The sequence below is a fragment of the Sorex fumeus genome, unplaced genomic scaffold (assembly GCF_029834395.1).
Source record: "Sorex fumeus unplaced genomic scaffold, SorFum_2.1 ptg000007l, whole genome shotgun sequence".
Lineage (NCBI taxonomy): Eukaryota > Metazoa > Chordata > Mammalia > Eulipotyphla > Soricidae > Sorex > Sorex fumeus.
Genome location: NW_026606064.1, coordinates 38,465,466 through 38,479,789, shown reverse-complemented (window position 1 = coordinate 38,479,789; position 14,324 = coordinate 38,465,466). Strand labels below are relative to the sequence as shown.

Sequence of the window (14,324 nt, the reverse complement as noted above, 5' to 3'; positions counted from 1 at the left end):
AGACAGCGGCAATCTCCAGCCCCCTCACGAAGTCAGTGAGTCACTGACTCCGATTCTGAGGAGGCAACTTCCTTCAGCATAGAAGTTCGAGCTCCCTTCCCACCCCCCAACGTGTTCAGGAGAAGAAAGCGATGCTTTTATATCACCTTTTTAATGGCTGTCTTCACTATTTGCTAAACGGAAATAAAAACAAATTATACTTGAGAGTTCCTAGCTCTGTGTCATTCTTTCGGGTTTTTGTTGTTGTCATTGTTGTTTGTTTTTGGTTTGGGGGCACAGCTGACAGTACTCAGGGCTTACTCCTGGCTCTGTGCTCAGAAATCACTCCTGGTGGGTCCTAGGGCACCATCTGGGGAGCCTGGGATCAAACCCGGATTTACTGTGAAGACAGTGTCCTCCCCACTGTCCTTTCTCCCTGACACCATCTGCATTGTTTCTTGACCACAGACCGCTGCTTTTTCTGTGTCTGGGGACCCGTGGAGGGTGGAGATGGTACCCAAGTACCAGGGAAAGTTCTGAGCAGGATGGCCTGTGAAGGGTGAGCAGGATTCTTAGATCTAGGGGAGCTACTCTTTCTGGATAGTTCTAGTTTATTTTTAAGGGGAGGCCTGTTGGTGTGCATGGGTCTCTTGCCCTATGGTCTATAACTGAATCAAGGTGGCTCATGCTTTTGTAATTAGACAATGTACAGGCACCTCAGCCAGGTAACAAGGATGTGGAGGGCGTCATGCCAAGCGTTGTCCTGGGTAAGGTACAGCATGGTGCACTCCTTGGTGGGGTGTGAAGAGCGCAAGGGAGCAGACAATGTTCAGTGAAAGGAAATCCTTAGACGCTGAATCAAATTTGCCAAGGGGAGGAGAGGGGCTGGATAAAGGGCCCAATGGGCTGTGGTGGAGCAATATTGGCATGTTGGAGGTCGGCATGATGTGCTGACATTACGCCCCTGAATCATAAATCTTTACACTCTTGAAATTCACTATCGGCAGTGCTGGAGAGAAGTACAGTGGGTAGGGTGTTTCCCTGTATGTGACTGACCCTAGTTTGATCCCCTATACCCTATATGGTCTCTGAGCACAGCTAAGATTGATCCCTGAGCACCGAGCAAGGAGTAAAACCTGAGCACCCCCCAGATGGAGCCCCCCAAAAAACCAACAAAAGCTCTAGAAATTAATATTGGACATAGGAGATTGAAGGCTCTTGCCTTGCATGGGTCACAACTTAGATCCCCAGGGAATGGCCAGGTGTGATCCCTGAGCACTGTAGCACTGTCCTCCCGTTGTTCATCGATTTGCTCGAGCGAGCCCAGAAACGTCTCCATTTTGACGTTTGTGGCATATTGAATACGTCACGGGTATCTTGCCAGGCTTTGCCATGCGGGTGAGATACTCTTGGTAGCTTGCTGGGCTCTCTGAGAGGGGCAGAGGAATCAAACCCGGGTCGGGCACATGCAAGGCAAATGCCCTACCCGCTGTGCTATCGCTCCAGCCCTTTATACGCTGTATTTTCTAAAATGAAGTCCTTCTATACTTGATCTGCCATACTGTTATAATTGCTATGATGTTGTAACACCTTCCTGTTTCACAACAGATTGATAAAAATGACTGTAAATGGAAGAGTTTGCTATTTTCATAATTTAAGACCTACTGAAAGAGAAAGTTTTAAAAGGTGTTTGGCAGATTTTGAAATTAAAAGTATTTGCCTCCCTTCTCACACAAGAGTGATTCAGAAACAAGATATAGGTTTCATTATCATTTTATTTAAAAATTTTTACCAACTCTTACCAGTCACATTATTCTGAATATTACAGATATATTACATAATACTAGCATCTTGTGTGGATCTGATGAAAATTTTTAAAAAAGGAGAAATGTACAGATTGCATGAAAATGACACCTTAAGGCTCACATTTACAGTGTTCTGATTTGATCCCTGAGCATAGAGAAGTAAGCCCTGAGCCCAGCTGGGTGTGGCCCAGCTCCCTCCCCCAAATCAACTTAGTACTGTCCTCCAGTCGTTCATGGATTTGCTCAAGCGGGCACCAGTAACGTCTCCCAACAAATTGTGAGACTTGTTACTGTGTTTGGCATATTGAATACGTCATGGGTAGCTTGCCAGGCTCTCTGAGAGGGGCAAAGGAATCGAACCCGGGGTCGACTGGATCTGCCAGGTGCAAGGCAAGCGCCCCACCTGCTATGCTATCACTCCAGCTCCAAATCGATGTAACCAGATAAACATAAGAAAAGCCATAGTGTAACTGCTCATTGTGCAGCTATCAGAGACACACAATTTCAAGACCTTGGTAGTGGCAGAGAGGCCTTGTTTACAATCTACTGGACGCTGGACCCGTGATGCCGAGGTGAAGTTCTTAGTTCACTCAAGAGGGAGAATGCAAGCATGGTCAGAACCTGCTGTTTAGTCTCTTGCTTTAGAAGACCCCGTGCCACCCCAACTAGGGCGCCAACGTGTCATCATGTGGGTGTTATGGTGTCTGTGGCTACCAAACATGGAAATGGAATGAGGAACTTTGTACAGGTAGAATTGGAGCTAAGGAAGAAAATCCAAGCTGTTCACAGTGGTGGAAAGAGGATAACACCCTTTGATAAAGCAGGGAGATAGTTAAAATTTTTTGTCTAGCAGAATAAATCATAACATTTTAAAAGCAATTTTAATCGAAGGGCTGGAGTGATAGCACAACAGTAGGGCGTTTGCCTTACAAGCGGCCAACATGGCCGACCCGAGTTTGATTCCTCCGCCCCTCTCGCAGAGCCCAGCAAGCTACCGAGAGTATCTCACCCGCACGGCAGAGCCTGGCAAGCTCCCTGTGACGTATTCGATATGCCAAACACAGTAACAAGTCTCATGATGGAGACGTTACTAGGCCCGCTCGAGCAAATCGATGAATAACGGGAGGACCGTGGACCGTGAGTTTAATAATAGGAAAGGGGGGACTGGATGGGTAAAATTGCAATGGGATCTTTTTAAAGGAAGATAAAGCTTTGGAGAGAGAATGGGACGTCGATGGATGGATAGTGTTGTTCAGGAGGGAATCACGGGGGAGGAGAAAGGAATGAGGGGTGCAGAAATAAGCAAGCTGGCCTAACCATGAGAGACAGGAGGCGAAGGAGAAAAAGCAAGGATGATTCCCATCTTTCTAGTTCCAATATGGAAAGGAAATCAGGGATACTGTAGGAATTAAACAGAAAAAAACTTGAGTCTCAGAACTGCCCAGCATCCACCTTGCTCTCATCATGCTGAGCGACTTCCTTGCCCCATCAGGGAAAACCCAGGAGGACTGGAAAAGAGTGGACAGAGCACAGTGGCTGGGGGCCTGAAGCCGGCTTTGTTTGCCCCAGACAGTCCACAGAGGAGAAGGTATTTGCTTTCGGTGCTGGCAGAGTGCCAATCCCCATTCAGCAAGGAAGGTTTGTGACACCCATGGGCTGAAGGAAGCTTCTGGAGTCTGCTGACCTGCTGTGCTCTTGTTTTGCATTGCTACTCCCAGGGAAGGAATGACAAGGCATAGTTGCTTTGTCCTTTTGTCCCATTGTCCCCTCTGTGGCATCATGCCGGGTCCAGGGGAGAGGGGCAAGTGCACGCAGGCTCATATGCCAGTGGTCCAGCCTCCCACCCTGTTCCCTCTCCCCCCACTCCCCCCTGCCTTCTGGTGTCCTGGAGAGCAGAAACAGTCTCTTTCCGTGAAGATGGAGAAAGTCCCAAACCAGTGTGCCTCACAGGACACTTTGTGTTTGGGAGTCACACCCAGCGATGCTCAGAGCGCACTCCTGGCTCTGTGCTCAGGGATCACTCCTGGTGGTGCTCAGGGGATCATATGGGGTGCCAGGGATTGAACTTGAGTTGGCCACGTGCCAGGTAAGTGCCCTCCCCGCTGTGCTATTGCTGTTGCCCAGACACCAGTGCTTTCGATTCTTGCGGACAAACCCACCCTCTGGAAGTGGGTTCTCACTGTTATTCCACTCCTTCCTCCAGTTTCTGCTGTTGTTCTTCGCAGCTGCCCCAGGCTGCCATCAGGGGGACCTGGGCGGCAGAATCCACATCTTCTATCCAACCTCTTCTGCATGTCTCCTTACTGTAGAGGTCACCTGTACCTGAGACGACCGCAGGAAACTGTGGGGAGGACCCAGGCTCCCTGGCCAGACTTTCCCCAGAAAAGATGTTGGTGGCTGGAGGGCAAGACTGGGTGGGGAAGACACCACCTCTGGAGAAGGTGAGGAAGGGCGGGGGTGGGGTCACTTCAGTGGGTCTGAGGTGGTGGCTGAGGAGGCCAAAGCCATGGGAACTAGGCCAGGGCTGGTTCCCAGGAGAGCTGGGAGCCTCTTTGTCCAATGTAGTTGTTTGCTCACTGAGGGAGGAAGGTGCCTTGGTTTCCTTCTTTGTGAGCTCACACCACTGGGGCTGAGTTGGGGACAGAATGGGTTGCCCTGGCAGTGCTATCTGGGGAGTGGGCACCCTGGAAAGAAGGGTTCCCTGTCCTCTTGCAAGGTGCAGGCACTGGAGGGTTCAATTTATAGGTGGGTGAAAATGTCAGTGAGGCCTGGAGGTACAGGGATTAAGCTTGCCTTGTACACGGCTGACCCAGGTTCAACACCTGGAACCATACATGGTCTCTGAGCACTGCCAGGCATGAGCCCTGAGCACAGAGCCAGGTATAAGCCCTGAGCACCACTGGGTTGCCCCCCAACCCCTTGTAGCAAAGATCAGTGAGGGCCCGTGGCTCCCTGAATATTTTAAGCGGTATGTAGGCGGCTGGCACATTAGCTTTCTTTCAACTCAGAACTGGAGGGGTGGGGGGGAGGGGTTTTCTGCGTTTCATATTCCCTCCTGCTTTGTGTGTGGACACAGCCATCTGCCCTGAGTGGAGTGGCCACATGGAACCCAGGGCCCTGGACATGCTGTGGAGAAAGGAGAGAGAGAAGTGAAAGTATGTTGCACAGGTGGAATTGGAGCTGACAAAGGAAATCCAAGCTGTTCACAGTGGTGGAAAGAGGATAACAGCCTTTGAAATAGCAGGGAGATAGTTTAGATTTTTTTAAGTCTAACAGAATAAATCATAACTTTTTTTTTTTTTGCTTTTTGGGTCACACCCAGTTATGCTCAGGGTTTACTCCTGGCTCATGCACTCAGGAATTGCTCCTGGCGGTGCTCAGGGGACCATATGGGGTGCTGGGAATCGAACCTGTGTCAGCCATGTTGGCTGCATGCAACGCAAACGCCCTACCCGTTGTGCTACCGCTCCAGCCCCAAATCATAACATTTTTAAAGCAATTTTTTAAAGCAATTTTAATCGAATCGTTTAGTAATATGAAAGGGGGGGTTGGATGGGTTAAATTGCAATGGGGTCTTTTTACGGGAACATGAAACTTTGGAGAGAGGATGGGACACCAGTGGATTGATACTGTTGCTCAGAAGTGAACCACGGGGGAGGAGAAAGAAAGGGTGTCAAGGCGTGAGGGGCGCAGAAATAAGCAAGCTGACCTGACCCTGAGAGACAGGAGGCGAAGGAGACAAAGATGGGATAATTTCCATCCTTCTAGTTCAAATATGGAAAGGAAATCAGGGATACTGTAGGAATTGAACAAAAAAGAACTCAAGTCTCAGAACCTCCCAGCTTCTACCTTGCTCTCCTCACGCTGAGCGAGTTCCTTGCCCCATCAGGGAAAACCCAGGTTGAATGAAATTGCGTGGAGAGAGCACATGGCTTGGGCCCCGGAGCCGGGCTTCGTTTCCCTCAGAGGGTCCGGAGAGGAAAAGCTATTTGCTCTCAGTGCTGCAGAGTGCCAATTCCCATTCAGCAAGGAAGGCCTGTGGCACCCATGGGCTGAAGGAAGCTTCTGGAGTCTGCTGACCTGCTGTGCTCCTGTTTTGCATTGCTACTCCCAGGGAAGGAATGACAAGGCATAGTTAGTTGCTTTGTCCTTTGTCCCATTGTCCCCTCTGTGGCATCATGCTGGGTCCAGGGGAGAGAGGCAAGTGCATCCAGGCTCATATGCCAGTGGTCCAGCCTCCCACCCTGCCCCCCACCCTGCCTTCTGGTGTCCTGGAGAATGGAAACAGTCTCTTTCCTTGAAGATGGAGAAAGTCCCAAACCAGTGCGCCTCACAGGACACCAGTGATCTCATTATCGTTGTGTTTGGGAGTCACACCCAGAGATGCTCAGAGCCCACTCCTGGCTCCGTGCTCAGGGATCACTCCTGGTGATGCTCAGGGGATCATATGGGGTGCCAGGGAATGAATCTGGGTTGGCCATATGCCAGTTAAGTGCCCTCCCCGCTGTCCTATTGCTGTTGCTCAGACACCAGTGCTTTCGATTCTTGTGGACAAACCCACCCTCTGGAAGCTGGTTCTTGCTTTATTCCACTCCTTCCTCCAGCTTCTGCTGTTGTTCTTCGCAGCTACCTCAGGCTGCCATCAGCAGGACCTGGGCAGCAGAATCCACATCTTCTATCCAACCTCTTCTGCATGTCTCCTTACTGTAGAGGTCACCTGTACCTGAGACGACCACAGGAAACTGTGGGGAGGACCCAGGCTCCCCGGGCCAGACCTTCCCCAGAGAAGCTGTTGGGGAGCTGAAGCCAAGACTAGGTGGGGAAGGCACTGCCTCTGGCGAAGGTGAGGAAGGGCGAGGGATCACCTCAGTGGGCCACGTGATGTCTCCGGTGGTGGCTGAGGAGGCCAAAGCCATGGGCACTAGGCTAGGGCTGGTTCCTAGGAGAGCCAGGAGCCTCCTTTGTTCTGAGTAGCTGTTTGCTCACTGAGGGAGGAAGGTGCCTTGGCTTCCCTTCTCTGTGAGTTCCACCACCTGGTTTGAGTTGGGGCCAGGTCGCGGTACCCTGGCAGTGCTACATGGGGAGTCAGCACTCTGGAAGTAAGGTGTCCCAGTCCTCTTGCAAGGTAAAGAAATTTGAGGGTCCATCTAACAGCTGGGTGAATGTCAGTGAGGCCTGGAGGTACAGGGATTAAGCTTGCCTTGTACATGGCTGACCCAGGTTCAACCCCTGGCACCATACACTGCCTCTGAGCACTGCCAGAAGTGAGCACTGCCAGGTATAAGCACTGAGCATAATTGGGTCACCCCCCCCCCGCCCCGCAACCCCTTGTACCAAAGATCAGTGAGGACCTGTGGCTCCCTGAATATTTTAAGCGGTATGTAGGCAGCTGGCACATTAGCCTTCTTTCAACTCAGAACTGGAAGGACATGGGGCAGGGGCTTCCTGCGTTACATATTCCCTCCTGCTTTGGATGTGGACACAGCCAACTGCCCCGAGTGGAACGGCCACGTGGAGCCCAGGTCCCTGGAAACGCTGTGGAGAAAGGAGAGAGTTTGGCTCTGGGACTTGATCCAAACCTATGTGTGGCGAGATTTTTACCAAGTTCATGCAACTTCTGGTCCTCTTTCCTCACCTGCAGTCAGCTTGGATTTGGGTTACTGAATCACACCCAGTGATCCTCATGCCTTACCCTTGCCTCTGTGCTCAGGGATCACTCGTGGCATGGCGTGAGGGACCATGTGTGGTGTTGGGTCAGCCAGGCAGAAGTCCAGCAGCTTCCCTGTCCTATCTGTCGGGTCCTCCTTCCTGTAGCTCCTCACCCCAGGGATAGGGTCAGGCGTGCCCACAGTCTCTGGACTAGCTTCATGTACTCTCGGGTGGTGTTTGTGCCATTCTGCTGGAGAATATCAGAGACTAATGCCTGTGGCTGACCGTTGCTTGTGGGTGGCAGCTTGCAGATCCAGCTTCAAGAATCCAGTACCTTAGAGAGAGGGAGCAAGCGCTACTGGTGAGCAGGATCACTCAGCTGGGCCAAGGCTGCTCCCTGTCTAGATCCTCTCTGAGTCAGGTTTTGGGGCTGAGGGTGTCCCACAGGAAGTCTAGAAAATAGGACCTGGTGGCTCTGGTTTCCTGGGATCAGGTCAGTTTCTCCTATGGCTAGCAGGTGGCCCTCAGCCCACCGTCCTGCTTGTTTATTGTCAGCAGCCACTGGAGGTATGTAAGGTGTGTGTCTGTGGGGGAGGTTTCTGTAGATGGGATCCCAAGCATGGCACTGATGAAGGCGAGTGTGACCCTCATGACACCAAGCTGAGAACCAGGCAGGCCCTCACCCATGAGGATTTTGAGTGACGTCTCATCTCGAAAGGATGTTGCCCAGATCAGTGAGGGCTTGTGACTCCCTGAATATGTAGCCTGCTGGAACTCAACTGGAGGGGTGGGGTGGGGAGGGGTTTCCTGCGTTTTATATTCCCTCCTGCTTTGGGTGTGGACACAGCCATCTGCCCCTAGTGGAGTGGCCACGTGGAGCTCAGGCCCCTGGACATGCTGTGGAGAAAGGAGAGTTTGGCCTTGGGACTTGGTCCTAACCTATGTGTGGCAAGATTTTTTCCAAGTTCATGCAATTTCTGGTCCTGTTTTCTCACCTGCAGTCAGCTTTGATTTGGGTTATTGAGCCACACCCAGTGATGCTCAGGCCTTACTCCTGCCTCTGTTTTCAGGGATCACTTGTGGCATGGCATGAGGGACCATGTGTGGTGTTGGGTCAGCCAGGCAGAAGTCCAGCAGCTTCCCTCTTCTATCTGTCGGGTCCTCCTCCCTGGCACTCCGAGTGCCTCGTGTAGCCCCTCAACCCAGCGATAGGGCCAGGCATGCCCACAAGCTGTGGACTAGCTTCATCTGCTCTCGGGTGATGTCTGTGCCATTCTGCAAGGAGGAATATCAGAGACTAATGCCTATAGCTGAGGGTTGTTCCTGGGGGGCGGTCAGCTTGCAGGTTCAGCTTCAAGAACCCAGTGCCTTAGAGCGCTACTGTTGAGCAGGATCACGCACCTGGACCAAAGCATGCTTGCTTCCCGTCTAGAACCTCTCTGAATCAGGCTTTGTGGCTGAGGGTGTCCCACAGGAAGCCTAGGAAGTAGGACCTGGTGGCTCTTGTTCCTGGGATCAGGTCAGTTTCCCCTGTGGGCCAGCAGGAGGCGCTGAGCCCGCAGTTCTGCTTGTTTACTGTCAGCAGGCACTGAGGTGTGTAAGGAGGGCAAGGTTTCTGCAGATGGGATCCCAAGGATGGCACTGCCGAAGGTGAGTCTGGCCCTCAGGGCACCAAACTAAGAACCAGGCATGCCCTCACCCAGGAGGATTTTGAGTGACGTCTCATCTCATCTACATCAGGCACAGATCAGTCTGTCAGGAAAGTGACTGTGGGTGCAGAGAGGGGTAAGCTCGGTGACTAGACCTGCAGGAGCACCTTCCTGGCTACTTGTCTCTGCCTCTGGAGGGGCGTGAGAAACTCCCACTGATGCCGCAAAGGCCTCCTTGGGAGGCCTCAAACCACAGCAAAGGTTTCTAGCCCTCTGCACCATCATCCATCTATCCACCCATTTTTGCATCCATCCATCCACCATTCATCTACCTACTCATCCACCCACCCATCCATGCATCATTACTTTTATCACCTATCTATCCATCCATTCATCCAACCATCCTACATCTACCCAAACTCTTAAGAAAGGCAAAAGTAGAAATCCCACCAACAGGAAGAAAGGCTAGGACCCATCTCTTTGCAAGGAAGCAGGGGAGACTTTAATGAGGCATCACAGGACTGGGACTGATGTGGGTCTCAAAAGAGAAGAGGGAGACCTGGAAAATCCAGGGGACAGAGTCACACACACATACTTTTGAGGCTAGGACAGTAAGTGTTATTGCAACGAGGGACTATAGCAGCTGTGGATGGCTGAGGGCAACAGACTCCGGTAAGAAGACAGTGAGCTGCAAGTGAAAGCAGGTGAAGCCCAAATGGCTGGGATGGAGTATACCCTCAATTCAGCATTGGGGAACTACTGAGGGTGCTTGACATGAGCGGAATGATTGCAGTCCCCTAACTAAAGTGGCTCTGTACTGCTTGCAGGTGACCTGCAGGGGAAGACACAGAGACCAGAAGACCAGATAACTGGTTTAGTCATGGTAGGGAGGGCTGAGCTGGGAGGGGGGCTGTACCAAAGATCAAAACTCTCACCACCCCAGGAGGGAAGAGAATAGAAGTCCCCTCTTGTTCCTGGATCTGTTGTCCCATCCTATGGCTGATTCAGTAACCATCATGATAGGTAACATTTATTGAGCGCTTGCCAAGGACCAGGCACTTCAAGCGGGTTACATGGTTTTTATTTACTCCCACAACTCCATGACGTAAGTATTCTTAGTATCGATGTGTTGTAGCTAAGGCAACTGAGGCACAGGGAGCTTATGACTTGGCCAACGCCTGAGAACTAGAGCCAGAATTAGAACCGGCAGGGGCTGGCATGCTCCCAGCTGCGGCACTGCCGAAGGAGTGTCTGTGTGTAGGACACACCCTCCCGGCCTCTTGGCCCTCCAGCTCCCTGGTGGTGAGACAGCACCAGTCTTTAAACCTGGTGTGTGCCCAAAGGATATTTTAAAACATTGAATGAAGAAAAGAGAAAAGAAGAAGAAATGAAATTTCAAGAAGTGAAGAAAAAGCATGAAAATCATCCCAAATGGTATATCCAGTAAGGATTATGTCTGTATAAAACTAAATAGCACTGTAGCACTGTCCTCCCTTTGTTCATTGATTTGCTCGAGCGGGCCCAGTAACGTCTCCATTGTGGCACTTATTGTTACTGTGTTTGGCATATCCAATACGTCATGGGTAGCTTGCCAGGCGGGTGAGATACTCTCGGTGTCTTGCTCTCTCAGTAGCTTTCTGGGTTCTCCGAGAGGGGCAGAAGAATAGAACCTGGGCCGACCATGTCGGCTACGTGGAAGGCAAACGCTTTACCCACTGTGCTATCACTCCAGCTCCGGTAAGTGTCGAGAAAGGCAAACATTCCGTCCTGCCCCAGCCCCTCGTGACAGAGTGGTGCTACCTGACACATGCTGATAAAACTAAGTAGAGGAGGGAAAAACTGAGAGCCTTCCCTCTAAGATAGGGGACGAGACAAGAATGCCCACTCTCTCCACTGCTGTTCAATATAGTACTGGAAGTACTTGCAATAGCGGTTAGGCAAGAAAAAGATATTAAGGGCGTCCAGGTAGGAAAGGAAGAAATCAAGCTCTCACTATTCGCAGATGATATGATACTATACTTAGAGAACCATAAAACCTCTACCAAGATACTCCTAGAAACAATAGACTGGTATAGCAAAGTTGCAGGCTATAAAATCAGTAACCAAAAGTCCATGGCTTTCCTATATAGGAATCGTGAGAGAAGAGAAAGTGACATGAAAAAACAATCCCATTCACAATTGTGCCCCAGAAAATCAACTACCTAGGAATCAGCTTAACTTAGGAAGTTAAGGACCTGTACAAAGAAAACTACAAAACGCTACTTCAGGAAATAAAAGTGGACATGAGAAAATGGAAAGATATCCCCTGCTCATGGATCGGGAGAATTAACATCATCACGATGGCAATACTTCCCAAAGTATTGTACAAATTCAATGCGATCCCTATAAAAATACCCATGAAATTCTTCAAAGAAATGGAGCAAACACTCCTGATATTCATATGGAACAATAAGCCCCCACGAATTGCTAAAGGAATTCTTGGGGAAAAGAATATGGAAGGAATCAACCTCCCTAACTTCAAACTCTACTACAAAGCAGTAATAATCAAAACTGCGGGTACTGGAACAAGAGCCGAGCTGCAGACCAATGGAACAGGGTTGAATTTACTGACATTTCCCCCCCAAAATATGGTCATCTAATCTTCCATAAGGGAGTAAGAAATGTGAAGTGGAGCAAGGAAAGCCTCTTTAACAAATTGTGATGCCAAAACTGGACGGCTACATGCAAAAAGTGGGCTCAGGTCTCTGCCTAACACCATGTACAAAAGTAAGATCAAAATGGATTAAAGATCTCAACATCAGACCAGAATCCATAAGGTACATTGAAGACAAAGTTGGCAAAACCCTCCATGACATTGAAGCTAATGGTATGTTCAAAGATGCCATGCCGCTGTCCAAGCAAGTGAAAACAGAGATAGACAAATGGGACTATCTTAAACTAAGAAACTTCTGCACCTCAAAAAAAAACAGTGACCAAAATACAAAGACAGTCTACAGAATGGGAAGGGATATTTGCCCAATACACATGCGACAAGGGGTTGATATCAAGGATGTACAAAGTACTGGTTGAACTCCACAAGAAGAAAACATCCAACCCCATCAAAAAATGGGGTGACGCGAAATTTACATACAAGTGGTACTACATGGAAAGTATCATGTTAAGCGAAATGACTCAGAAAGAAAGGGAGAGACATAGAAAGATTGCATTCATCTGGGGAACATAAAGTAACAAAATAGGAGACTAACACCCAAGAATGGCCGAGATTAGTACCAGGAATTTTACTCCATGGCTTGGAGGCCAACCACACATACTAGGGGAAAAGGGAGCTCAGATAGAGTAGGGAACACCAAATAAAGGTGTTGGGAGGATCCTCCCAGGATAGGAGAAGCATGCGCAAAGTAGATTATAAACTAAACATGATTGTCACCCATTGCCTCTTTTGTACCACAACACCCAATAAGAGAGAGAGAACAAAAGGGAATGCCCTGCCACAGAGGCAGCGTGGGATGGGGGGTGGGAGGGATACTGGGATCCGTGGTGGTGGGAAATGGGCACTGGTGGAGGGATGGGTAGTTGATCATCGTACAATTGAAACCCAAGCACAAAAATGTGTAAGTCTGCAACTGTACCTCATGATGTTTCACTATTAAAAAAAGTTTTAATATAAAAAAAAAGTTTTTCCTAACGTAAAAAAAAATGGGGTGACGAAATGAACAGAAACTTTCTCAAAGAAGAAATCCGAATGGCAAAAAGGCACATGACAAAATTCCCTACATGAGAAAATTCCCTACATCATTAATCATCAGGGAGATGCAGATCAAAACAATAATGAGATATCATCTCACACCACAGAGACTGGCCCACATCAAAAAGAACAAAAGCAACCGGTGTTGGCGTGGATGTGGCGAGATAGGGACCCTCCTTCACTGCTGGTGGGAATGCCGACTGTTTCAGCCTTTTTGGAAAACAGTATGAACGATTCTCAAAGAATTAGAAATTGAGCTCCCATTTGACCCAGCAATACCACTCCTGGGAATATATCCAAGAGATGCAAAAAAGTACAGTCGAAGTGACATCTGCACTTGTTTGTTCATTGCAGCACTCTTTACAATAGCCAGAATCTGGAAAAAAAAAAACCTGAGTGCCTGAGAACAGATGACTGGTTAAAGAAACTCTGGTGCATCTACACAATGGAGTACTATGTAGCTGATAGAAAAGATGAAGTCATGAAATTTACATTCAAGTGGTACTACATGGAAAGTATCACGCTAAGCAAAATGAGTCAGAAAGAAAGGGACAGACATGGAAAGATTGCATTCATCTGGGGAACATAAAGTAACAAAATAGGAGACTAACACCCAAGAATCACAATCAGTCACAATCACAACCATCCTGTTATTCGTTGATTACCTCGAGCAGGCCCCAGTTATGTCTCCTTCGTCCTAGCCCTGAGACTTTTTAAAAAAGTGCCATATTCAAGGCTCTTTCAGAGTTAGGAGAATGAGACCCATCATTGTTACTGGTATTTGGCATATTGGGTACGCCACGGGGAGTTTGCCAGACTCTGCTGTGTGGGCAGGTTACATTCGGTAGCCTGCCAGTTTGTCCAAAGTAGGAATGAGATGAAAAGATGTCGCTGCCGCGCGCTTCCAGGAGCTGGATTTTATAGTCTCTGAGTCTTGGCCATTGATGGGATTACACGGCGCCAGGGGGCCAGTTGGTGGGTATGACCCCCGCCTACTGGAATTTGGAGGATCTGGGTGGAGGATGCTCAGCCCCGATCAGAGTAGGCTTGGATCTACTTGGATCTACTTGGATCTATGGCCATACCACCCTGAGAAAAGGAAACCAGCAAACGGCCCACTAGGCCCCAAAAAGCAAAAGGCTTATTTCAGCACCTGGTATTCCCAGGTGATCTCCCATCCAAGCAGTAACCAGGCCCAACCCTGCTTAGCTTCCGAGATCAGCGGAGATCCGGTGCGTTGAGGGTGGTATGGCAATAGACAAGTGGCCCACCCTGAAGAAGTGGCCCAGCCAACCGCCCCGCACCCGCCCCCTCCCACCCCGCCGTGCCCCCGCATCCGCCCGCCTGCCCCTAGCCTGCCCTCCCGCACCAGTGCCCTCCGCTGCACCCGGATCCGGGGCCGCGCCCATAAGGCCTCCCGGGCGGGCTGTGAGTGCGTGCATGTGAGCCAGAGGGCCCGGAAAGCCGCACACACGCGGACACACGGACACGCACACG

General features: G+C 49.9%; 1 pseudogene; it reads right to left on the bottom strand.

The window, feature by feature from the left end:
* Positions 1 to 13,968: 13,968 nt before the first annotated feature.
* Positions 13,969 to 14,084, bottom strand: LOC130017537 (uncharacterized; annotated as a pseudogene).
* Between the last annotated feature and the right edge of the window lie 240 nt (positions 14,085 to 14,324).